General features: G+C 38.5%; 1 protein-coding gene across 1 annotated transcript in view; it reads left to right on the top strand.

The window, feature by feature from the left end:
* Window positions 1–11,133: 11,133 nt before the first annotated feature.
* LOC122791721 (circularly permutated Ras protein 1-like) overlaps window positions 11,134–24,934 on the top strand; it is a gene marked incomplete in the record, with an annotated part of 735,169 nt that continues 721,368 nt past the window's right edge. Inside the window, 1 exon segment of the mRNA XM_044059620.1 lies at window positions 11,134–11,466.

Raw genomic sequence — 24,934 nt, 5'->3', positions numbered from 1 at the left:
GTGCAGACCATCTCTGGTAAAGCATTGTGGTTTGTCGATCATGTCTTCCCAGGCAGACAGATACTGGATCCCCTTTGAATGCCACCAGAAGCTTAGCTAATTGTTGAAGTCAATCATTTTGTCCTTACACTGTGGTATCATTCTGGGCAAAGGCAGGATGCTACTCAGGGCTAGTGTCATACCTGCCTGGGCCAAATGAGCCGAGAGTGTTTCCATGTCTCTTTTCATGTAGTCCAGGGAGGTACATCTCAAGTCATTCACTCCAACATGGACAATGACAGAGTCATATTTGTACTTGTTGTGGAGTAACTTGAGTGCATGCGTTATGTGGTGGATCCTGGCACCCGACAGTAATTTTTTCCTTGTTCAGCCTGATGAGTGGGACATCAGTGTGCCTGACTATAGAGTCACATATGACTAAAGTGTTGGGTACATTGTCTTGCCTTAGGGGCTGTTGATGGGTGGCACACTGGTGTTGTGAGATATGTGTCACTTTGGTTGTGACTGGTGTTTGCATTTCAGTTTCGGAGGTCCTCTTTGCTTGGGCAGGTTAATGTTAAGGGCCTACGCATATGTGGATTTAGTGTTGCTATGTGTTACTGTAGATGGTGTGGGTTTTGAAGGGCTATGTGTTGCTTGAGGTGTAGTGCAGGTGTTAACCTTCTCCTCTTGACTGTCTAGCACAATCTTGGCTGGAGAGAGCTTTGCTTCCAGTTTGGGTGTAATCATTTACTGCTTTGACCTTACATCGTTCCATTACCAACCTTCTCTTGATTACTGCTGTTGTTCTTCTTATTGGTCATTCCTTTAATTTCCAGCTGTGGCATTTTACTATCACATGCATTGTCCTGCCTTTTCACACTTGTAAATGACCCATATGATGTGTCCAAGCAATTTGTGAGTCTAACCAGTCTATACCCTAATTTATTTCAACAATCCACTCTTCTAAGTACTTTAAGGAATATTTTCTTTCTGTTCCCTCTGTCATTCCTATTATTCAAATTTCGACTTCTGTCAAACCATGCCATATCACTTTATTTATTTAGCTATCCATCAGCATGAGTTTGCAGCATTTTTATTTCCCCTGCTTGCTTCTGCATTGTTTCTTGCATTTCTCCCATGTTTTTAGTAGCTCTAATGCTGTCAGTACTAGCTTCTCCTACCTCCAGTTGCAGAACAGCCATTTCACATGGATCAGGATCTAGTCTAGCTTTTCTTCCATGACTTCTTTATTGTTTACACTTCATTCAGCTATCTGACTATGCTATAGCATATTTCAAACCCTCGGTTTTTGTATTCCCTTTGAAGTGAGGAAATTTATGTGCTAAATCTATATTAAACCAACAGCACAGGGGTAGATCTGTGTGGTTAAGCAGACATTATGCTTAGTGATTACTTGATCTTCCTTTCTGTTCACAAATGTTTGGGTTTTGGGCTGAGAGGGGCATTTGTTGTTACATGTGTTTAATCTATGTCACCCAGTACCTCAGGGGAAGTGGATGATGGCATAGAAGGCATGCAAAGTATTATCTCTTTCTTCTAGTGTGCTAGAAAAACGTTTATGCTCATGCACATATAGAAGAATTATGTAGAGGAACTTATATGGCACTCTGGAGATGGAGGTCTGCATGTACTCTACTGGTCTTTGAATGTTCTCCAGATCTAGAACAAAAAAAGCTCTTTCAGTGAAACTCAAAAAATCAGGTTTGTCAAAAAGGTGAGCTAGACAAGACACTGGTCAAATTGCAAATGGGTTGAATTGTAAATGTATTGAATGCTTGTATTTGATCTTGTTGTGTGCAGTGTGTGTGGGGGTATTGTGTAATGTATCATTAAGGTCAAGTTTAAAGGAGTGCAGGTATGGCATGAGTGACTAAATACTGTAAAATGTATGTGTTGTATATGGTATTGAATTTAACCGTAACAAACAGCTGTGTGTGAGTTTTTTAGTAATATTAATGTGAAGTTATTGATGTTTGCCTTCTAAAAAGTATTTTTTTTCCTAATGTAGTATTTCCAAATGCTTTTTATTTATTTATGTATTTGATATTTGGTTACCGGGAAAGTCTGGCTGGGCAGAAGAGCCCATTTTCCGCTATGGCCTGGGGAAAAAAGCTCCAGTACAGAAAATAACAATAAGGTTTTGCATTAAAAAGACAACATTAATAAAAGAGGAAAAAGCACATTTACAGCATTCTCAATAGGTCATATACACAATTTTTTCATGAATTGACTATATATATTCACTGATAGAAAAAAAATAATTTGTGGTCTTGTTTAACTTGTTTGTGATAACGTGTGTAATTAACATATGATGCTAGTGATGTGTGATGCAAAGGTTATTCTAGCAAAGGTAGAGGTTGTATGAGGTAAGAAGCAAACAGATTAGAGAGAGCAGAGAAATTTATAGAAGGGCAGGATAAAAAGAGGGTATTAAAGGATCCATATAATGAGAAATATAAGAAGTTGCAGAGTTGATAAAGGTGGAAAATAAGGTACTGCAGTATAGGTTCATAGGTTGGTACTAGGCTTTCGGCCCTAGGGCCTATACAAGCCTAGCCATAACAATTCCCTGCATATTTCTTCCCACAATATTTACTTCCCTGGACCCCTGTCTAGTGGTTTTGTTAAATATGATGAACAGTATGGAGCAAGATGAGAGACAAAAGTGGTGAAGTAATTAATGTAAAGGTGGAGGTTAGCCTAGATTGATACATGGACAAGTTCAAGACATGAGTAAGAAGTGTTTTAGTTTAGATATATATATATATATATATATATATATATATATATATATATATATATATATATATATATATATATATATATATATGTTCTGAGTTTTGAGAAGGAACAACTTGATGGGTTTGCATTTGATATTGTTTGATTTTGGACCATGTGCATTTTGGCTAGTATTGCTCAATAAAGATTACTTTGATCACTTTGTCATTCAGTAAAGTTTCATAAAATGCCCTTGGCCCCACAAGTATGGGAAGACCATGCATTTTGTATGTACAATAGATTATGTATGTCAATGAGACATCACTCAAAGCCTGTAGGACTTCTTCATTTACTTAAACTACTGGCTTATTTCCTGATCGGTGGGGTTATGGTATTGTTACCTGTTGATAGTAATGTTTCTGTTATCACTAGGTGCCACTTCATACATATGCAAGCTGCAATACTAATAGTGAATGCAGGTTCCTGTGTGAACTATGCCACAATTGCTACTAGCATTCTTGCTGTCTGCAGCTCAGATACTTTTGCTGAGCTTTACTATTTTATAGTCTGCCGCATGCAATTTCCTTAACACAAGACTAGAAATGATGACAAGTTTCACCTCACATACATTTGCAAATCATTAGGCTCACCTTTCCCTAACCATTTTCATTTGTATGCCATTATAGGGTCACAGATTCATAGGTAAGTGCTTGGCTAGCTGCCCTCGTGGGCCATTTTAAGAAAGACAATTTCCTTTTTTGTGCTTTAAATAACCTACCCATTTGGTTATAGATTGGCCTTACTATCCCATGATCAATAATTATATATATATATATATATATTACCCCTAATGAGAATAACTGGGATTGTACTATAGATCTGGGGAAAGCATGCATGGGATAAATCATTTAGGAGCTGCCTGTGTCGATTAATAGTAGTGGGGGCAGTCCTGGGATAAATTTTCTGTTTCTCATCCATATATCTAAGATGCACTTAAACAGGGATTAACTTTGTTTTATGTGGATGAGGAGTCTGTTCCACAGCAGCGGTATTCTCTGTGAGATATACCTGTCTGTCCAAACTGTTCTGTTGATGTGGCAGACGAGGTTTAGTTCCCTAGGCCAAGTATTTCTGATGACATTTGACTTGCATATGTGCAGTAAATCCATAGTAATGGGTCAGAGGATGCCTTGTATGCCAGATGCAAGGCATATCTTAGCAGTCAGTAGGATACTGAGTATAGTAAAAGTGTTTTGAGTCAGTCCATATAGGACATGTTAATTAGGCCATCTATCTTTTTTAGTAAGGGATTTCTGTGGGCGTCCCAGTTGTTGCATGTCTTTGGACAGATACATGCTGAAGGGGGCATTATATTCAATGACTGGCCTAATGAGGGCTTAATAAAGGGGACAATGACATCCCTAGATCTAGACACAATTCCTTTGTTTATAAGCTGTGCAATATAGAAGGACTTTCTTACAACAGTAAACATATGTTGGTCAATAATTAAGTCGCTGTCCACATTATATAGTCATTTGCATCCATCTCTCTCTCTCTCTGTCTATATGTATATATATATATATATATATATATTCATATATATATATATATATATATATATATATATATATATATATATATATATATATATATATATATATATATATATATATATATATATATATATATATATATATATATATATATATATATATATATATATGTGTGTGTGTGTGTGTGTGTGTGTGTGTATGTGTATGTGTATGTGTATTTGCAGTGGCACAGTTGGCCTTCTTCACCGTAGCATAACATTAGAAGGTGAATCACTAAGAGACTGTGCCTGCTCCAGTGCAAATGTACACTCCTTCCTATACAAATGGTCTTATGAATTCCAACCATGTTCGTCTCTTTTAGAAATTTTTTTTTATTGATACAAAATCCATTGATTTTTATTGCTGCTCAACTAAGTACCTTGCATATCCCATGTCTTCAAAAAGGCTACTGAACTCTTGAATTAAAGGGCACATTTGCTACCCTGAGCTAGTACTCATAAAGTAACTCTGTAATAGTAGAGGTTTGTAATTGTTATTATGTTAATTTGATACAATATTTCATATGTGTAGGAGAAACACTTGAAAAGCATGTATTTTACCATATCTTGATCTCCTGCCTACTACTATTGAATCAGTGCCACTGTAAGTTATCTTAAATTATGTTACATTTGTTTAACAGCAGGAAACAATAAGCCAATCTAATGTAGTTTAACTATTTACTGCCACTCACTCCCTACCTTTCTTTACCCTTTTTTCCACCTTTCCCATGCCATTATGAATATCTCTGTGAATTCCTACTTTACCACCCACTAATGTAGTAGCAGCAGTTCAAGCCATGGGTCCACAGCACTGTCTGTGAAAAAAAAGTGTTTCCCAGAGTTCTAGCAAGTAGTACTTAAGTCTCCATAGTTTGCTGCCAGTGCCCGGTCTTTTTATATCCATCTCTCCTGATTAGAATGATCCCCTAAAATTTCCCCATCATGATGTAGTACACCAAAGGCACTTTTCCTGACGTGAGAAGAGTTCAATCTTACAAGCTGCAATTCTGGGGCAGGTACAACAAAAGTATGATTTTGATATTAAAAGACAGCTTTGGAAGTTAAAATCTATTTTAATTTCAAAATGTAACACTTTAATTCCTTATGGATGAATCAAGAATGTCATTGGAAATGTTTTCTCTTATTAAGTCTGTGATTGGTTAATTGTTTGTGATTATACTATTTAAAGATGGGATATGTAAAGTAGGGATATACTCTGTAAAGGATGAAGAGCCGAGGCGCTAGAGGAGTCAACATTTTATGCTTTGTGTTTGCTGCTAACCAGATTTTATTGGATCCAGTGAGTGCTTATTTTACCTGTATTGTGGGATTACATTGTGGATCAACTACTCGACTGGAATTGTATTAAAATATAAAGGTAATCACTGGCTTCTTTCCTTGTGTGGTGGTGAACTGTTCTGATTCCAGTTCATGGTGAAGTAGAGTTCTATCTTGTCTCACCTCTGGAGAAATTCTTTCCACTTTATCCCATAGGTCTTCCCAGTAGCTTTTTTTTTTTTATGAACTCAAGGCATGGTCTGAAAACAAGGCCCTGTAGAGAATAAACATTACATTCCTGATTCTGGAATATATTCCCTGAAAATGTACCCCAGTATTTTGTTTGCTGATGCCACTGTCCTCCCACTTCAGGTGTGACTAACACCCCCTACACCCAATCCTTCTCTGGTGATGCTGTCATCAGTTTCATTCCCCCAGATGATATTTTGCACTAGTGTTGTTGTATTGCAAGTGCACTATTTTGCATTTCTTTGCATTTCTAAAATACTATGCAGGGTTGGCATAGTATTTTAAATAAGAAAGAAAAATATTGGATTATTAAGCTGGGGGGACTTTTCCCACCAGGATTAAATGATCATCTGTAGTAATATATTTTCTCTTTATATGTTATTTTATAATTTTTGTCCTATCTGCATGTTTTACACTTGATTAAAGGAAGTGATGCTGATGATTTGGGGTGGGCTGTTTTTTCCATTGGTGGATGGGACTATTTATGGAGGGATGTCATTATTTGCTTTATGGTATTCCACTGATGAAGGCAGTTGTGCCGAAACCGGTATGGAAGATTAAACTTTGCCTTGCCTACCATATGGCTTACTTTTGTGGGGTTTTTTGCCATTACACCTGAGTGCTGGCCATTTCTGTGTTGTTCCTGATTTGGTTTGGCCCTGCATTTGCCGTACATGCAGAGCTCTTTCACTAGAGCATTTTGACACTGTTGCCCATGTAGGCATTATTGATGGAATTGTAAATCTGAATACAAATCATTATATTGTGCAAAGCATAGTTAAGTGTTTGTTTGAAAGGATTCATATAGTTAAAGTCATAGATGTCACTTCTGTAAGCAAAAAAAAGTTACAGTTGGTGTGCCACAGGGCTCAGTATTGAGCTTTCTCTTATTTGGCATCTGTTTCTCAGACTTTTAGACTAACTTTCTTCACCTATGGCTACCTAAATTTGCAGATGACTGCAAAATAACTGTTGTTATTTGATCTTCCACTAACTCAGAATTGCTCCAGCATATGGTCAACTATGCTAACAGATGGAACAAGGACATTAGTCTTAAAATAACTTTCAAAAAGCATGGCATAGTTCATTTTAGTAAATAAAACATTTGCATAAAGTTGGCACACCGCTCCAAACACTGCTGTAAAGGACATGTGCACTGTTATTGATAATTCCTTATGTCTAATCATCATAGGTCCATAGTCATCAGAAACCCTTCTCTCTGGCTTGTCTAATTTCCAGAAGCATCTCCTTTAGATTTGGAAAATTTTTAATTCTTACTTACCTCTCATCAGACCCATTATTGAATATAATGCTCCTTTTTTACATGTATTTGTCTAGACAAATCATTCAATCTGAGTGACCTCAGAGAATCCTATTTAAAAAAAATCAAAGGCCATAGTTATTCAGATAGACTGCCAGCCCTGTCTCTCTCTCTCTCTGTTCTCAATCTCTTATAAACTCCCCTTTGTCTAGCCCTTTGAGCCATAAAAGATTTGACCCTTCTTGATGTCCTAATCCATTGCAGAACAAATGGCTCTACATATAGTGGCTTAAAGGAAATAAAGTTTCTTCAACAGATAAATAAGATGCATTGGCATAGCATATTCATACCCCAAGGTATCCTATTCCTCTGGATCAAACATTCATACATGTCAACCATAGTAGGATTTGTACCACATTCAAAGTAAACTTAGGTTCCTGGATGGGTAGCCTCAAAGTCTCTCCTATACAGTTTATCTTTTGTTGTGCTATTTCAGGCTGTTGGAAGCTTTTGCATATGGTTTATTGGCTAGGCTTTTAATGGTCTGTGTACTGACTGCCTAGTGTTTACCTATGAAAAGGAATTTAAAGAAAATAATATGTATTCTCTGGAAAAAAAGTAGTGGAACAGGGAGCACAGAAGAAATGTTTAAGTACCTCAAAGAAATTAACAAATTCAAAATTGAAAGAATCATTCGGGGCAAGAAACACCTGCTTCAACATACTTTTCCCCTTTTGTACAGGATGATGTGCTGTCAAATCAACAGTGACCATCACCTAGATCCAATGTCCCCACTGCAAGGGGGCTTGTATTAAACACAATTTAAAAACAGAAAGTAGATTTTAGAAAGAAGATGTAAAGAGCTCTTATTCACTGAAAGTGTGCATACTACATGGGGTCACCATTGTATAAAAATTCCACTGTCAAACCTAGTGGCAAAATTCAAAAGTGCATAGCAAAGTCATATAACAAGATGTCAAAGAAAAAAAGGTTGATTTTAACCTGATGAAGAACAAAGTATGAAAACAGTTAAGCTTGTTTGTTTTTATTAAACATAATATATAGAATTATGGTTGCGCCCTTGAAGTCCTTTTTGAGCTGTTTTTTCTTGGATTTGTGCTGGTTGTACAGGTTCAGACTTAAACTTGCTTTGAGCTACCTTTTCAAAGATGTATGAAAATGTAGGGTATTAGTTACCCAAGTACTACTAATCTATTAAGTACTACTAATCTATTAAGTAAGACACGGGATAAATGAAAGGGGCCAAGCAGGTCTGTCTACTGACAAACATTGTCTTTCTGTATATTACAAACACAAGGTATATCAACACAACTTATCAATAACATGAGGAAACCTTTACACAAAGTGAATATAACTCATCATTTCCAGACGTTTTAACATTCCTTTAGAGGGTGTGGTTCCTCTCTTTTGTTTCCAGTCCATTTCCTGTGACTGAGGGTTATATAAATGTACTATTAGAAGCATTAACCCCTTTAATAAATATGTAGTGCTTTTGCCCACACCAATAGTATCAGACTTCTTTAGAACAAATTACATGAATGAAGTACTTCTAATAAATACTGCCAGTTCAGTCATATGACAAGTAAATGACTCAACAATGATAACATTCTACTGAGATGATTGTTGACAAAGGAAATGTAAAAAATGTGAAACTTCATTAAACATTTAATATTATAATCTCTGAAAACTCTACAACTACTAACAGAATATATAGTATAATGAATTAAAATGTGAAAATTAAAAACTGAAGTGTGCAAAATTCCTAAATTGTTATACTCATGTGTTATACAGACACACTTTTTCACTGAAAAATGTTATTACCAGGCATATAGCAACTCTTACCTGATGGCACTAGACTTTAAATAACATTCCGGTTACAATAGTCAAACCATGGGTGACATCTAAATGACAAAGCTAAATTGCCAATGCAGCTCTCTCTTTATGTCTCCTAGATTCAGATTAAGGACCACTTGTTTCCTAATAAAGAAAACACATTTTCAGAAACCAGGGCAACCCTCCTATGTCTATTTAAACCATTCCTTTCATCACTGGTGCAAATTCCATAATAGTGCTCATAAATTCTCTGTGGGAGCCTTTTAGTAATCTTACCCTTGCACCGTATGTTTTCTTTAATTGTGGTAAGCTTGGAAAAGTCACTTCATTAATATAACAACAAGCAATATGGTTTCCACAACTATATGGCCCCTCTCTTGCCAGGGTTTTTGAGATGCTAAAGCCTCATAACTGTTGGAGACATTCTCAAGCCAAGTTTTCAGATTAATGCTTCTACTGTTTAGTAGACTAGGCTTTCTTTCTATAATCTGGGATAATGCATTATTTCCAAGTATGACTTTTCAGTTTTCAGTTTGAGCATTCCTAATGCTTTAACTGTCCAATGAAGACACCGACCCAAAATCTGAATAAGACTCACAAATATATCCTGCCCGAACATTAGTGAGACAGCAATTCATGTTTTTGTACCATACAGCTACATTACTATAGTCACTAAAATAGTTTCTACCAGACACATTTCCTAGCGACAGTCATTCAGCAAGTTTAGCTGGAGTACCAAACAGGACAGACTGAAACTGTATAGGCTCAGAGGAGCTTGATCTCTTCTAACAGTTAACCATACCATATAAAGTTTTATTCATATCAACTTACTGATAATAATTCGAGTAAATATCATTGTTCTGAATCCATATCACTGAAAAATACTTTCAGCAATAAACAAACATACACAATTGCCCCTTGAACCCTCATGTTGGGATGTTGTGGAGACCTCCACATTATCTATATATATATATATATATATATATATATATATATATATATATATATATATATATATATATATGCATGGGTCCCCTTCACTACACCGACACACCACAAAGCCGACACCCAAAACACCGAGACCAAAAGACCGAAAACACACAATACTGACAACTCACAAAACCAAACACCATAACACCGACACCCAAAACACCGACACACAAAACGTAAACTACACATTACACACAACTATATATGCACTAACCTTAACCCAAACCCTAACCCTAAGGTCCGACACTACCGCACACTTACCCTACCCGCACCCTAACCCTAACTCACTTAACCCACCCCAAAACCTAAAGTCCATCACTATCGCACACTTACCCTACCTGCACCCTAACCCTAACTCACTTAACCCACCCTTAAACATAAAGTCTGTCACTATCGCACACTCACCCTACCCGCACCCTAACCCTAACTCACTTAACCCGCCCCTAAAACTACAGTCCATCACTATCACACACTTACCTTACCCACACCCTAACCCTAAGTCCGACACTACCGCACACTCACCTTTCCCGCACGCTAACCCTAAATTCCTCACTATCGCACACTTATATGAACGTTCCTGAACCCTAAATCCTTCACTATCGCACACTTACCGAGTCACGCTCACACATTGCCCATGTTGGTGTTTCGGCTGTCGGGATTTCACCTTGTTGATCATCTGCGTCGTTGATCTTTTGGTCTCTGTGTTTTGGGTGTCGGCTTTGTGGCGTGTCGGTGTAGTGAAGGGGACCCATATATATATATATATATATATATATATATATATATCTGTGCATGTATTAATTTTACAGTCATACAACAGTGAAGAAAAGGGCAACCTTAATGGTCACTGAATATACTGTTTCACAAATATTCATTTACAGCAGCACCACTTACACAAATAGCAGTCATAGAATCAACAGACCTGAATCTAAAGATATTAAAGTACATTTGATGCCTCACTACACTTGATTTTTTTTTTTGGTTCCCAGCAGCAGTACCCTCTAAACTGCCCACATGTATGAGGGCACTGTATGTGTGTGTGTGTGTGGGGGGGCTGTGATGGATTGGCAACCAGTTTAGGTGTAAGCCCATGCATGCCTTATGTCATTTTTTCCAGGAGTGGCTTTTGATTGTCACATGACTGAGTAGAATAAGGCTGGTTATGAATGAACACATGATATCCTGGTTCACTGTTTCAGAATCCAGCCCCCTCCCCTAAAAGATCAAAAAACATTATCTATACAGTTTTAAACTCTACCATTTTATATAATCAAAGTATATATTACAGGAAATATATTGGGTCATGTCAGAACCACCACAAGTTAATGAGAACCAGTGATATCATTAATATCTGGCTCATAAGGAAGCAAAAGCACATAAATGTTCCACTGAACTGATGGTGGTTTCCTGTCATAACCGCTTATGTTCACTGCTGTTTAAGTAAACAGTTTGTCTTACTTAATGTACCTGATATGGATATTTGACTCTTAAAACATCTAGAAGAATTGGCTCTAAAGATAAGGTAAGGTTTTTTTTGTGTGTTTGTTTTTGAATTGTTCATTTTAACATAGATGAAATGCTCTCTGGGATGTTGGTAACAGTTATGATTTTTTACTGCATTCTGTCAGAAAAGGTGTTTTCATGGCTGCGTACGTGCAAGAGTATAGTCTGAAACAGTTTTTAAATGCTGAATAGCAAATGCAACGTCAGACATTTTGAAACAGAAATACAATCTATTTTGAACTGCACTTAAAAGGGTACAGAAAATAATTTTACTGTATACAGGACTGCACATGATAATTTAGTTAGAATAACTTAGACTGCTTTTTATTTTTGACATTGTTAAAATGCTGAGACTACACAGACTATGCAGTGAAACATATCACTAGGACTTCTGTTTCAGTGCGTCTCTGACAGGCAGTTCCAGGCCCATAAAAAAGGCAAACATAAACTGTGATTTAAACAAAAAGGTGAGCATTTGGCAGTCTATGTATAAATAGTTTCAGAGAGACAGATTTCTAATTCTCTCTCAAATTATTTGAATCACTTGCTACTGCACAGCAATATTTAAACTGCAATCATTATGAACAAGTACATTTTGCATTTAATTATGACAATTAAAAACAAAAATAATGCTGTGTTGGAAAATATTTTTAGAAACATTAATGTTGGTACAGACCGAACATATGCAACATTTAGTGAAGACATAAAAAAGTTTTGTCAGTCAGGTTTTGCAAGTGATACTGGAGGAAAGCTATCTCCCAGCTCTAATTATTTCTGAATAATAATTGATTTTTATGCTAGTTATTATTTTGGTCTACAAACATTTTGATGTCCAGCAATCTACCTTTAATTTCAATATTCAACTGTCATTATACTTGAAATGTGTTTCTGGAACATATGAAAATGTTTCTACTTCTCTACTGCTGAATTAATTCTGTTCCACTACTGATTAAAAAATGTCCAATTCCTTAGGAACTGAACCATTTAAGATGGCTGGAAAATGTGACTGTGTACCCATCCTACCTATATTCACAATAATCTGCATAATTATACTGATGTACTGGTCCAATAAAATACATCATAATATAATTTTGAACTTCTGTTCCTAGGACTTTGTATCTAGCATAATCTATGTTGCATTCTATTGTATTCTGTTGCTACACCTAAATCTAGAAAGAGTATGCTTTAAATTTCCAGTAGTTTGCTTTATATAAGTATTTCTGTAAGGACTGATAAAGCAGTGATCTTTTTATCAGACTGTAAGCACCCTTCAAGCAGCATCAGTTTGGATGACTCTGTACCCCATGCCAAAAAAACAAACAAACAGTAATAGCTAGCATAATTGATTTGCCCCTTCACTCAATATGTGGTTAATAACGTCCTTTCTCTGACAGCTGCCTCTGTCTTACTCTGTGCATCAGACAGTATGTGTATTTCAAAAAATATCCTTTGTGGGTGAACTAGTTTCAGACAACTGAGGTGAGTTGCAACTGCCTCATCTCTTGACCCATTTCTCTATTACTATATAGAATGAATCCTGTGTACTACTAAAATATTCTACACCCAGATATGAGAATGTACAAGACCTCATTTGCTGATTTGCCAAGTAAATGAGGAAACAATGGTACTAAAAACTTCTATGACTGACGGTGAAGCAAACAGGAAAGATACTAGTTGACTAAACTCTAACAACATACTAGAAGATTTAATAATCCTCTTAAAGTCTATCTTCCTTTGCAAGATACAACATAGTGTTTATTATTTGCTACTTTCAGTGAGTTCAAGTCTTATCAAAGAGCTGTTGGCAGTCAGTTCAGGGGTTCCAGCCTCTGATTTCAATTTCAGTTTGTGTTATGAGATTAGTTTATTCTGCTGTAATTATCTCACAGTAGCTGATGTCTACAATCACAGACACTTAAAATGTAAAACTTCAGAATCCTTTTTCATCCATATACCATTTGGCAGCCCAGCACTGTCATGTGGGAGACATGATGCCTCTGGTGGTTTTCACAGCACTTCCCCCAGACTGATGCAATGAGTTACCCTGCTGTTTTGAAGCCCCTAACTCTGCAAAAATACACACGTACCCTTGGCTCTGATGAGGCTTTCTCTCAGTTAATAAAATGACATTTCCTTTATTTTATTCTTGTGTAACCTGTAAGAAAAAATCACTCTACTCCTGCTTTTTGTGGAATGATGTTATATTAATCCAACTGCATAAACTAGGCACAACCAGTGACTTCTCTATTACTTTCCTGCTGATATAACAGTATTCTTTCTTTCTTCACTACAAACTTCTTAAGTTTCTATTTATTATGAAATCATTGTACACTAAAGCTTGCTTTCCTTCCTGATTCTATATTGGCATATGTTTCGATTAATTATTTGTACCCTCGTTAGCATTAAGACAGTAAGGTCACTGGGAATAGTTAAAGTGGTTAACTGATTCATTGAACTTGTTAAAGCCTTCAGCAAAATTTACTGGCTCACCATCATTTTCAAATGATTTGATATGGGCTTTTTCTCTTCTCTTCTCTTCTCTTCTCTTCTCTTCTCTTCTCTTCTCTCCTCTCCTCTCCTCTCCTCTCCTCTCCTCTCCTCTCCTCTCTCCTCTCCTCTCCTCTCCTCTCCTCTCTTCTCTTCTCTTCTCTTCTCTTCTCTTCTCTTCTCTTCTCCTCTCCTCTCCTCTCCTCTCCTCTTCTCCTCTCTTCTCCACTGGCTCCATGTATATCTCAGTGACAGAACAAAGATTATATCCTAGACAGACAAACTCTCTTCTTCAGGAAGAGCAAATTGACAGGAGGGGATGTCAGTTCACTATTGATTCTCTAACTCTAAGTCAGATCCATCAGTATGTTCTGTAGATCATTTTATGTTGATAGTACTGTGTTTTACTTGTGTAGACATATGCTTTATAATAGTCCAGTGGAATATTAATTCCAAAATGATCACTATCTAATTATTTCTAGTTATTTACTGACTTGGATAGTTCATCTGGGCAGAGTGCTCCATTTATTACCTTACTGATAGTACTCCAGAAGAGTTTTGTATTCTTAGAATTAGTAAGTTGTAATTTGTAATGCTAGGTTAAACTCACCAAACTCATTTTCTGCCTGTTGTTTGTGTTTTTTTTTTAATAGCTATAAACACATAATTTTTAAGATACTGAGTTAGACCTGTTTTCAACATGAAGTTATTACAGTTTATTAGAATTAGAAGCGGGCTAGTTATTGCTATTATTATTTACTGTTGTGACATTAATTGCTTCCTAGATTAATGTTTATTTATAGATCAGGGAGTAGAATAAATGTTATTTAAGGGCAGTTTATTGTTTTGTCAGTTAGCTAAAGGGGATATGAAAGGTACTGGCCTTTTGCTGTAGGCATTAGTGCAAGCTATGTACAGTATAAGGGAAACAAGTACAACAACTATAAAGGAAAACACTATACCCCCCCCTGTAGTGTGATGTCAGAGTTGATATATATCATTTGCAAGGGGACTCACAAAAATAGATTTTCTCTTACATTCAAGTTTTCAGAAACTTAAATATAGGGTCTCAACCATATGAATTCTGAGTTTCCAAAAACTTGGCAATACACTATAAATTCATGTCAGTACACAGTGGTGTATGAGTGACATCATGGAAGATATTTGTGCCTGCATTACTGACCTTAGACTTTGTTTTAAAAGTAGCTGATAGGAAATAGACACTGTGAAATGGTTTTCATTCATTCTTTCTTTCTTTCTTTCTTTCTTTCTTTCTTTCTTTCTTTCTTTCTTTCTTTCTTTCTTTCTTTCCACAAATAAAATATATTCCTTTAGCACTCAATTTTCTGCCTTTCATGGATATGTTTTCCTTTTTGATGTTCTCATATAACATATGCAATGGTCTGTCAGTGTAATGCCAATGTGAAAAAAAAAAGGATGGGAAAGGTACAGTTCCCTGTGTAAAGGGATGGGATACAATGACCTCATGAAAGATGTTTGTGTTTTCATTACTGGGGTAGTCAGACAAGAGATGGTGAAACTAGGATCAGTATTACCCTCTCCTCTCCCTACCTAATGTATATCCCTAATTTGCAATTGCTAATCAGGTCTGATTTTTATTTTAAGTATGCACTCATTTATAAAATGTTGCAGTTAAAAAATAGTTCATTTGTAATGGTGTATGCTAATGTATACCACAAGCCACGTGTTTTACCTTTTGGGTAAAAATTTACCATTGGGATTTTCTCCTTGCCTTAACCTAAATTTATCCTGAAGATCCAGACTGAATGAAAGAAAGACAATCTAAAGAAAAAGGTTCTACTTAAGCTTGTGTGTATTAAAAGGAAAAGGGTGGAGTGATGTGAGAGACAGAGACAGAGAGACACACAGACATAGATTTAGCATTGAGAAAATGTCACCTTCAATCAGGAAGTGGTAAAACAAACAAATTATCCAAGTACCCAATCTTTCTCTGTCTTAGTCTGTCAGTTCTAACAGTCCTAGTGCAAACAGTACTAAGGCAGCCCTTTTAATAAACAATTTAAATGACCAGTGGCTTCTTAAATCTTATTTATAGTCTCATAGTGTGGGCTAGAAGGCAAAATTATAATTTAACATTAGCAAATGTGCAGTTATGCACTCTAGTCATTGCAATGGTTTATCTTAGGACACAGGTAGTAATATCATCCTGACTAATGTACATTTCACAGATCTGGGGATAATTATCTCTGTTGATCTATCTTTTGATGCAATCAGTTTGTAAGAAAGTATATACCTTCTTATATTTAATCTTCTTCTTTCAGCTTTTCCCAGTTAGGGGTCGCCACAGCGGATCACCTGTCTGCTCATGATTGGCAGTGGAGTTTTACGGTGTCGAGTTGCCAGTCCGGCACCCAACCTTCCACGGAAGGCACACACACACGCACACACTCATGCCTAGGGCCAATTTAGAGTGTCCAATCCACCTACAGCATGTCTTTGGGATGTGGGAGAAAACCAGAGCACCCAGAGGAAACCCATGTGACCACAGGGAGGACATGCAGATTCATCACAGAAGGCACCCCAGCCGAGAATCAAACCGGAGAGCCTCTTGCTGTGAGGCGGTAATGCTAACCGCTGCACCACCGCAGCCTTCTTATATTTAATACAGTGATTAATATGTTCAAGCTCACCTGAGGTATTGCTTACATGACGTAATTCATTAATGAAATCAGCTAGTGAATGTACAGCTGCCTTTTGCTAATATTATATAACTAATTAAAATACAGCATACATTAAGAGCATTCTAGGGTGACTGATAAACTTTAGCACAATGTCTCAAAAAGTTAAACATGTACTCTTGTAGTTAGATAATTCTGACAGGGTGACCTCATAAATGCATATAAAGCAAGTAACAATGATATACATATATATATATATATATATATATATATATATATATATATATATATATATATATATATATATAGATGTGTGTGTGTGTGTGTGTGTGTGTGTGTGTGTGTGTGTGTGTGTGTGTGTGTGTGTATGTGTGTATAGGATTAATCTTCTTATTTATTATTATGGCTTAAATACCAAGAATAACTCATTGTTGCTAAAAGTAGAATATTCTAGCTATAAGATATAGATCAGTGCATCTTTTGCACTCAATTTGGTGCCATTTAAAGTAGTCTAGAGAGTTTACTGAGAAATGACATTTATAATTCTTTAAAGTTGGCTGCACACTATTTAATGACTAGTTTTGGACCATGAATATGATTATGAGCTATAATGTTTTGAAATGATCTTATCTGATCCATTTCAGTCATTGCTTTGGATTCAACACAGAGTGCTCATTAATAAGCATGTTTTTGGGTAGTGCAAGGAAAAGTACAGTTTTGTACCTACCATAAATGTAGATGTTCGAGGATCTCCATTGCTGCAGTCCTGACAAATGGGTACTCCGCTGCCCACCATCGGCCCGAATATCTATCAAAGGGCTAGAACCGGCGTCGGTCATGGGCGCCTGAGACTAACGCAAGTACTTGTCAGTACAAATGCGCATGACCGACGCCATAACCTCAGTCTTTCTTGCCTCAGACGTCAGAATGCAAAAAACACCACCCAAAACCCCAATCTAAAAGAAAAGGGGAAGGAGGAGGAAAATAGGACTGCAGCAATGGAGATCCTCGAACATCTACATTTATGGTAGGTACAAAACTGTACTATGTTCGTCTCCCATTGCTGCAGTCCTGACAAATGGGTAGAATCCCAGAGCAACGGAAAAAGGGAGGCTGGCCAACTAAATAGCAGGAGGAGCTGCAGACATGCCCTGCAAGACTGCAGTGGCAAACCCAGCCCTAGACCTAGAATAAAGAGGCAAATGATAATGCTTTGTAAAGGTATGTACAGAACTCCAAGTAGCTGCCTCCAGAATGTCTTTAGTAGCTACCCCTCTCAAAAAAGCAGTAGAGGTGGCCGTAGCCCTAGTAGAATGAGGCCTGATCCCAACTGGAACCTCCTTTCCATGATGAGAGTAACAAAAAGCAATACAATGGCGATCCACTTGGAAATAGTTTGCTTGAGACAGCTTTCCCACTTGAAGCCACAGCAAACGAAACAAATAACTGTTGAGATCTCCTGAACTCATTGGTTCGGAACAAATAATACCGTAACTGCCTATGCACATCCAAAGAATGCAAAACTCTTTCCCCTTCATTTTGGGGTTAGCATAAAAAGTAGGCAAATGTATAGATTGGTTCAATGCCACATTAGAAACTACCTTAGGCAGAAAAGTAGGATTAGTACAAGGAAACTCTGTCCTGGTGAAAAATCAGAAAAGGTTCCACTGCCATGAGAGCCTGTATTTCAGATACCCTTCTAGCAGAAGTAACAGCCAATAAAAAAGCAGTCTTCCAGGACAACAACTTCAATTCAGCTGTAGCTGCAGGTTCAAAAGGAGGCAGAGTCAGTTTTTCCAAAACAAAATTAAGATCCCAGGCAGGAGTAGGAGCCCTCCGGGGGGTCTTATATTCTTTGCCCCTCTAAGAAACTGTTTAAGCAAAGGATGTGAAAATAAAGGAGGATCACCATCATAGTGAGCAGAAATAGCTGCAGCATGCACTTTTATAGAAGAGAAGGACAAACCCTTGTCCAGTAACATAGTCAAATATTGCAAAGTACAACTCAAATTAGGCAAAGTGACATCAAGGCCTTTAGCTGAACTCCAAAGAAAAATCTCTTCCATTTATCAGCATAAACTTTTCGAGTACTAGGACGCCTGGCTTCCAAAGGACATCTAAAACTTGTTGAGGGAGCTGAAGGCCCCATCCTCTAAAACTGAATGCGCCAGGCTGTCAGGTGTAGGGATTGCACCCTGACATTGAGAAAATGATTGTCTGCTTGAGACAATAAGTGAGGAATCCGTGGTAATGGCCAAGGTGTCCCGTGAATTAGGCTCCTCAACAGAGGGTACCAATGTTGACGAGGCCAATCCGGCGCTATAAGGATCATGCAAGGTTTGTCCCTCCTGACTTTCAACAGGACCTTTGGAAGAAGAGGCAGAGGAGGAAAGGCATACACGTGAAGGTTGCTCCAACTGAAGGATAGTGCATCTATTTTCCAGGCTTTGGATGAAACAGCCTTGTGCAAAACAGAGGTAGTTGGAATTCAGAGGAGAAGCGAACAGATCTATGTCTGGAGTTCCCAAGCCATGGTCAACTGAAGAAATACCTGAGGGTCCAACTTCCATTCGTGAGGATCCACCATCTGTCTGCTCAGAACATCTGCTACGAATTTTGTGCTCCTGGCAGAAACTGTGCTCGAAGAGTGATGTGCAGATCCAAAGCAGTTTCCCATAACAGCATTGCTTGTCTGCAAAGAGGGTAAGAATGAGTTCCCCTGCTTGTTGATGTACCACATGACAGTTGTGTTGTCTGTTGAATCAACACCAGTCCCGGTCGAAGTAGATCCTTGAATGCTTTCAATGCAAATTGAAGTGCCAGCATCTCCTTCATGTTGATATGCAAGTGAAGCAGCTCCGGGGGCCAAAGGTCTTGAATCCATTTTCCTTTGAAATGAGCTCCCCAGGCCGACTCCGAGGCATCTGTCGTTAATATCTGACTTGCCTCCGGTTGGGTCACAGAGAGTCCCTTGTTTAGGTGACATTCCTGAGCCCACCACACAAATTCTTTCTGAATGCAAGGTAGAATCCGAATGACAGTATCCAAATCGTGGCTGTGTTGAGTCCAAACACTTTTGAGATACCATTGTAGCTTCCTCATATGCTGTTTGGCATTGGGAAGTACTAGAATGCAAGATGCCATGAACCCCAAGGCTTGAAGGACTGTCCTTGCAGTCAGCCTGGACATTACGGATAGCTGTTGGAAGTATAGGTGAAGATTTCTTTGTTTGTCCGGGGTAAGAGATGCCATCTGAGTAGCTGTATTCAGTCTCACACCCAGAAAACACATCTCCTGTGAGGGTACTAGACTGGACTTTATTTCGTTCACAGAATACCCTAGGCATCTGAAAACTGTCATCACATATTGCAGATGTCGAAGAAGTTCGTGCTCGCCCTGAGCCAGTATCAAACAATCGTCCAGATAAGGATAAATTTGAATTCCTTAGCCGGAGAAAAGCTATTACTGGAGCCAGGACTTTTGTGAACACCCTGGGCGCAGTAGATAAGCCAAAGGGCAATGCAGAGAACTGATAATGCAAATTCCCAGTCTGAAACCTCAGGAATTTCCTGCAACTGGGCCTGATAGGAATGTGAAGATAGGCCTCCTTGAGATCCAAAGTCACCATCCAGTGATCTCTGCCTAGCATAGGCAACAGCTGCTGCAGTGTTAACATCTTGAATTTCGGAATTTCCAGAAAGATGTTTAGAATGGATAAATCCAGAATGGGCCTCCAAGTATTTCCCTTCTTTGGCACTAAGAAAAGATGGGAATAAAACCAGAAGGAACTGCCTGTATTGCTCCCAACCAGAGCAGAGAAAAAATCTGTGCCTGCGCTTCCAGTCTTTGCTGATGAGGCACATCCGGCATACCTTTGAAAGGAGGGAATGTGTGAAAATAAAACTTGTAGCCTCGAGTTATAATGTCCAATACCCATTTGTCTTGGGTAACCAAATGCCAATTCCATTTGAAAAGCCCCAGTTTTCCTCCTAGAGGAGCTGCCAGCAAAGCAGAGTCCGGCAGCTGAAGACACAGGTCATTGGGACTGCTTCCGAAAGGACTGACCCCTGCCCACCCCAGCAGAAGGGGTAAAAGAATTGAAAGGTCTAGAAGTAACAGGGCCCTGAGAGGAAGCCCTACCTCTACCACACCTCGACCTGCCCCTAGAATGAAAATCCGAAGAGGGAAAAGACCATCCCTTAGCAGGCCAATTCCTACTGAACTTAGGGGGCTGAACCTGTAAGAAGTCTTTTACCGTCTGCATAAACTTAGCTTTTTCCTCCATTTTTTTCAAAACTGATTCCACTGGAGGGCCAAAAAGAACATCAGATTGCAAAGGAGCATCCATAATGCGAGCCTTAACATGCTCTGACAAGGACTGATCTCTAAGCCAGGCATGTCTGCGAACAACAGAACTAGTAGCATCCACCCTGGAAGAAGCTTGTAAAGCATCAAAACCACACTGCAAAGAATGCTTACCAACCTGGTCAGAAGCATGCACTAAATCCTGAAGCTCCTTACAGTCAACACCTTCGGCTAAAGCATCAACTTTACATTTCAATTGACTTAGCAAATAATTCTGATACCTGAGCATATGAAATTGACAATTTAAAGCTCTCATAGCCAAATTAGAAGAGGTATACAGTTTTTTACCCCACCTATCCAGGGCCCTAGCATCCTTGTCCAGAGGAACTGTATTCTTAACCACAGAAGCCTTAACACCTTTGGGGCCTTGAGAAATAGTTTCTGGATCAGCCCTAGGACTCTTATACAAGTACTTGTGAGCTTCCAGAACCCTGTAGTATCTATCTGGTTTAACTGGGGCAGGAGGCAGAGAATCTGGGTTAAGGGCCGCCTCAGAAAATACATCCTGAACAACATCCAGTACAGGGGGAATAGCCAAAGGCCTGTGCTGAGGTAAAAACAAGAATTCTCTTAGCCTTTTACGAGAATCAGAATAATCTCGGCCATCCCACTGGAAATGTTCCCTCATGGAATGCAAAGTTTCAGAGAAAGAAAAATCTTCTGGAGGGGACGCAGAGGGTAGCGTCCTCAGCCTCTGAATCAGAATAGGGAGGGAAATCCTGAAGCTCTTCCACAGAGGAATCTGACTCATTGGAAGACTGAACCAGACCCTCCAACTCTGTGTCTATCCTGGGCCTCTTCACAGGGGGGGGCATGGAACCTCTAATTAAAGTAATCAAATCTTCAGCCATCTTTAACATGTGCTGCCTAGGGGCTGGACCCTGAGGATGAGCACCAGCAGGGAAAGACCTAGATTTAGAATGGCCTTTGCCTTGAGAAGGAGGAGGTCTAACTACCCTATGAGGGGAGGAAGCCACAGACAACAAAGAAGCACCCTCAGCCTGGCCTAACACAGGAGAAGCCACTTCCTGCAGTAACAAAGGCTCCCCTTGACACACAGGTAAACTGTCAGAAGGAGCCACTGAAGCAGTCAGTGGTTCCACAGAACCGACGTCCGGAGTGGACGCCTCATCCTGTTTGGACCGCAAAGACTTTTCTTTGCACTTCTTAGAAGAACCAGTCGTCGGAGAATCCGGCATGTTATAATTACAACGTTTACCAAACACTAGCCTAGCACAGTCCAACCGGCGTTTAATAACGCTTGTTAAAAGTAGCACAAAAGCGACACCCAACAACGTCGTGCTCAGGCCCTAAACAAGGAATACAGAGTGAATGGTAATCCCTATGAGGAATCTGTTTCCCACAAGAAATACAGTTATTAACTTTTTCTGACATCCGTCAATACTGAGGCAAGAAAAGACAAAAATGTCCCCAACAGGGTACTTAGCCAACTTGGTATCCGGTCTGAAACTCGAAAACCGACAATTCCAGAACGCCGAACGGCACTTGCAAAAACTGCTTCTGCTTAGGACCATGCGGCAAGAAAGACTGAGGTTATGGCGTCGGTCATGCGCATTTGTACTGACAAGTACTTGCATCAGTCTCAGGCGCCCATGACCGACGCCGGTTCTAGCCCTTTGATATTCGGGCTGATGGTGGGCAGCGGAGTACCCATTTGTCAGGACTGCAGCAATGGGAGACGACGAACATCCACAGTTGCTTGAGATGTCACATGTTGACATGGGGAGAACATGCAAAATAACACAGAAATAGGGACCAACATCAGAAATGAATCTCAGATAGGAGCTCTGAGGCAGACGTCAATTCAAATTTATTGTCACATTTCACATTTTACTTTTATAGTGTATGTCTGTAGTGCCTGAAGTGCTTCCAATAGTGCCTCTCTCTCTCTCTCTGTCTCTCCAGCTTCATTGTTCTGAAATTTTTTATCGATTTTATATTGTACATAAATCATTCCTTCACCATTTCATCTTAAAGAAAATCATGCGTATGCCTGAAAACAGAAAAGAAGAATATATCAGAAAAATGCATGCATTATTTATAAATTGTTAAAATAATGCTACATACTTTTTTCACTTCTTATACCATAATTTACAACCAATTTCCCATTTAATATGATATTTGAATTATCGTTTCTTTTCAACATTTATTTGATCTGAATTAAATATACAGAAATAACTATATGTCATATATTCCAACATGTTCTCAAACTGTACATTTTATAGTCACTTGTCCTAGTGCATGAAATCTGAGAAAAATGAGATATTTATTTTGAAAAATATTTTAATAAGGCGTTAAGTTACCAGGATAGCTGTTGACTTCAAAGTAGGGTGAGGCAGCACAAAACACCTGATGGGTGAGACTACTGGAACAGGATAGCCTACATCAGGGCAGGGGCAGTTTTATACATGGTTAAAATTCTAAATAAATAATTGGTCATATACCAATGTGTGTGCATTTGTGTGTGTATGTGTGTGTGTGTGTGTGTGTGTGTGTGTGTGTGTGTGTGTGTGTGTGTGCATGCGTGCATGTGTGCATGTGTGCGTGTGTGTGTGTGTGTGTGTGTGTGTGTGTGTGTGTGTGTGTGTGTGTGTGGTACAGAAGAGCAACCATGGCAGGGCTAGCTACTTGGAGGTGTGAACATTGCCTCTAGATGATAGTCACTGTTGATGTGACATCACAACACCATATGCAGAAATGGGAAAAAGTGCATTATGGATGGATGGATGAATGGATAGATAGATAACAATGCACATGTTAAGTAGTTGTACTGTAGTACAGTTTGCAAGCCAGAGCTGTCTTGAGAAAGAGAGTAGATTTCAAACATATGAGGTTGGTAGAGGAGAGCTATTATGATGCCCCAAATGATAGTAGGTAGAAAAAGACAGCTACCAGCACTTTTGAATAAAAGCAGCAGCTACTGTTTCATTAGCTTACCTTGCCTATTTAAGTGGTACAGTGTGAAATATTTTCTGCTTAAAAACCTCAGCTTTGGCCGGCTAAGAACTTGCTATATTCAACTGGACGTATAAGAGAATTTAAGTACCTTTATCTGCTCTTTTTTTTCAAAAAATACAGTATTTAAATTGATTTTAACTGTGTGGAAGGAATATTAACTGAACTGGAAGTTTTCACTCTGCTCTTCAGTTAGTCCCACCCACTCTCCCTGTTTTTGTTTTGGTGTTAATCTTAGTGGCCTTGCAACTGCCCGCCCCTCTTGTAAATTTGTGTTTGGATACTCATTCTGGGCCCATCTCATTTGCTCACTCAACTGAGTACAGTGAGATCATATTCTGATTTCAGGCACTCCTACTGTGTACAAAGAGAGCATCTGGGAAACAGAAAAAAATAAATAAATAAATAAATAAATAAATAAATAAATAAATAAAATTTAAGCTTGCTTCCTGCCTTTCCTGTTAAGTGGTATAGACTATTTGTAGGCTTCTGAGCCCCCAAGCCCTTCTGTGTTGGAGGGAAGCCTTCTAGCTTAGTTTTTTTTCTTATAACTAGCCAGTTTTCTAGTTTCAGCACTCAAATCTGTTTCTTTGATCTCAGCACTTGTTCAGAAAAAAAAAAAAAAAAATTCATCCGCTTTTACTGTACTTGTGTTTCTACCTACTTTTTTTACTTTTGCATCATCTTAAAAGTACTCAATTGTATTTATTACTGCTTGGTGTAACTCATTCTAAGCCTTTTGGTTTAAACACTTGGGCTTCGGACCAGTTGTTTTGCACTGAGAGGGTTTGTGGTCTGCACTGTAGTGGCAGAACAGGTAGCTTACATCCTTCTAGGTTGGGAACTGCTGATTGAGGGCTCAGTGTATGTTATTCTAAAAGTGTATTAATTCTGGTTTAAGCACTTGGGCTTTCAGGCCAGTTATTTTACATTAAGAGGGTTCGTGGTCTGCACTCTTGTGGGAGGAGAGGCTGGACTCTGCCCTTCTGAGCTGGGAAT

The sequence above is a fragment of the Protopterus annectens genome, chromosome 17.part0 (genome assembly GCF_019279795.1).
Source record: "Protopterus annectens isolate FY-2018-M chromosome 17.part0, PAN1.0, whole genome shotgun sequence".
Lineage (NCBI taxonomy): Eukaryota > Metazoa > Chordata > Ceratodontiformes > Protopteridae > Protopterus > Protopterus annectens.
This window is presented reverse-complemented; position numbering and strand designations above follow the sequence as displayed.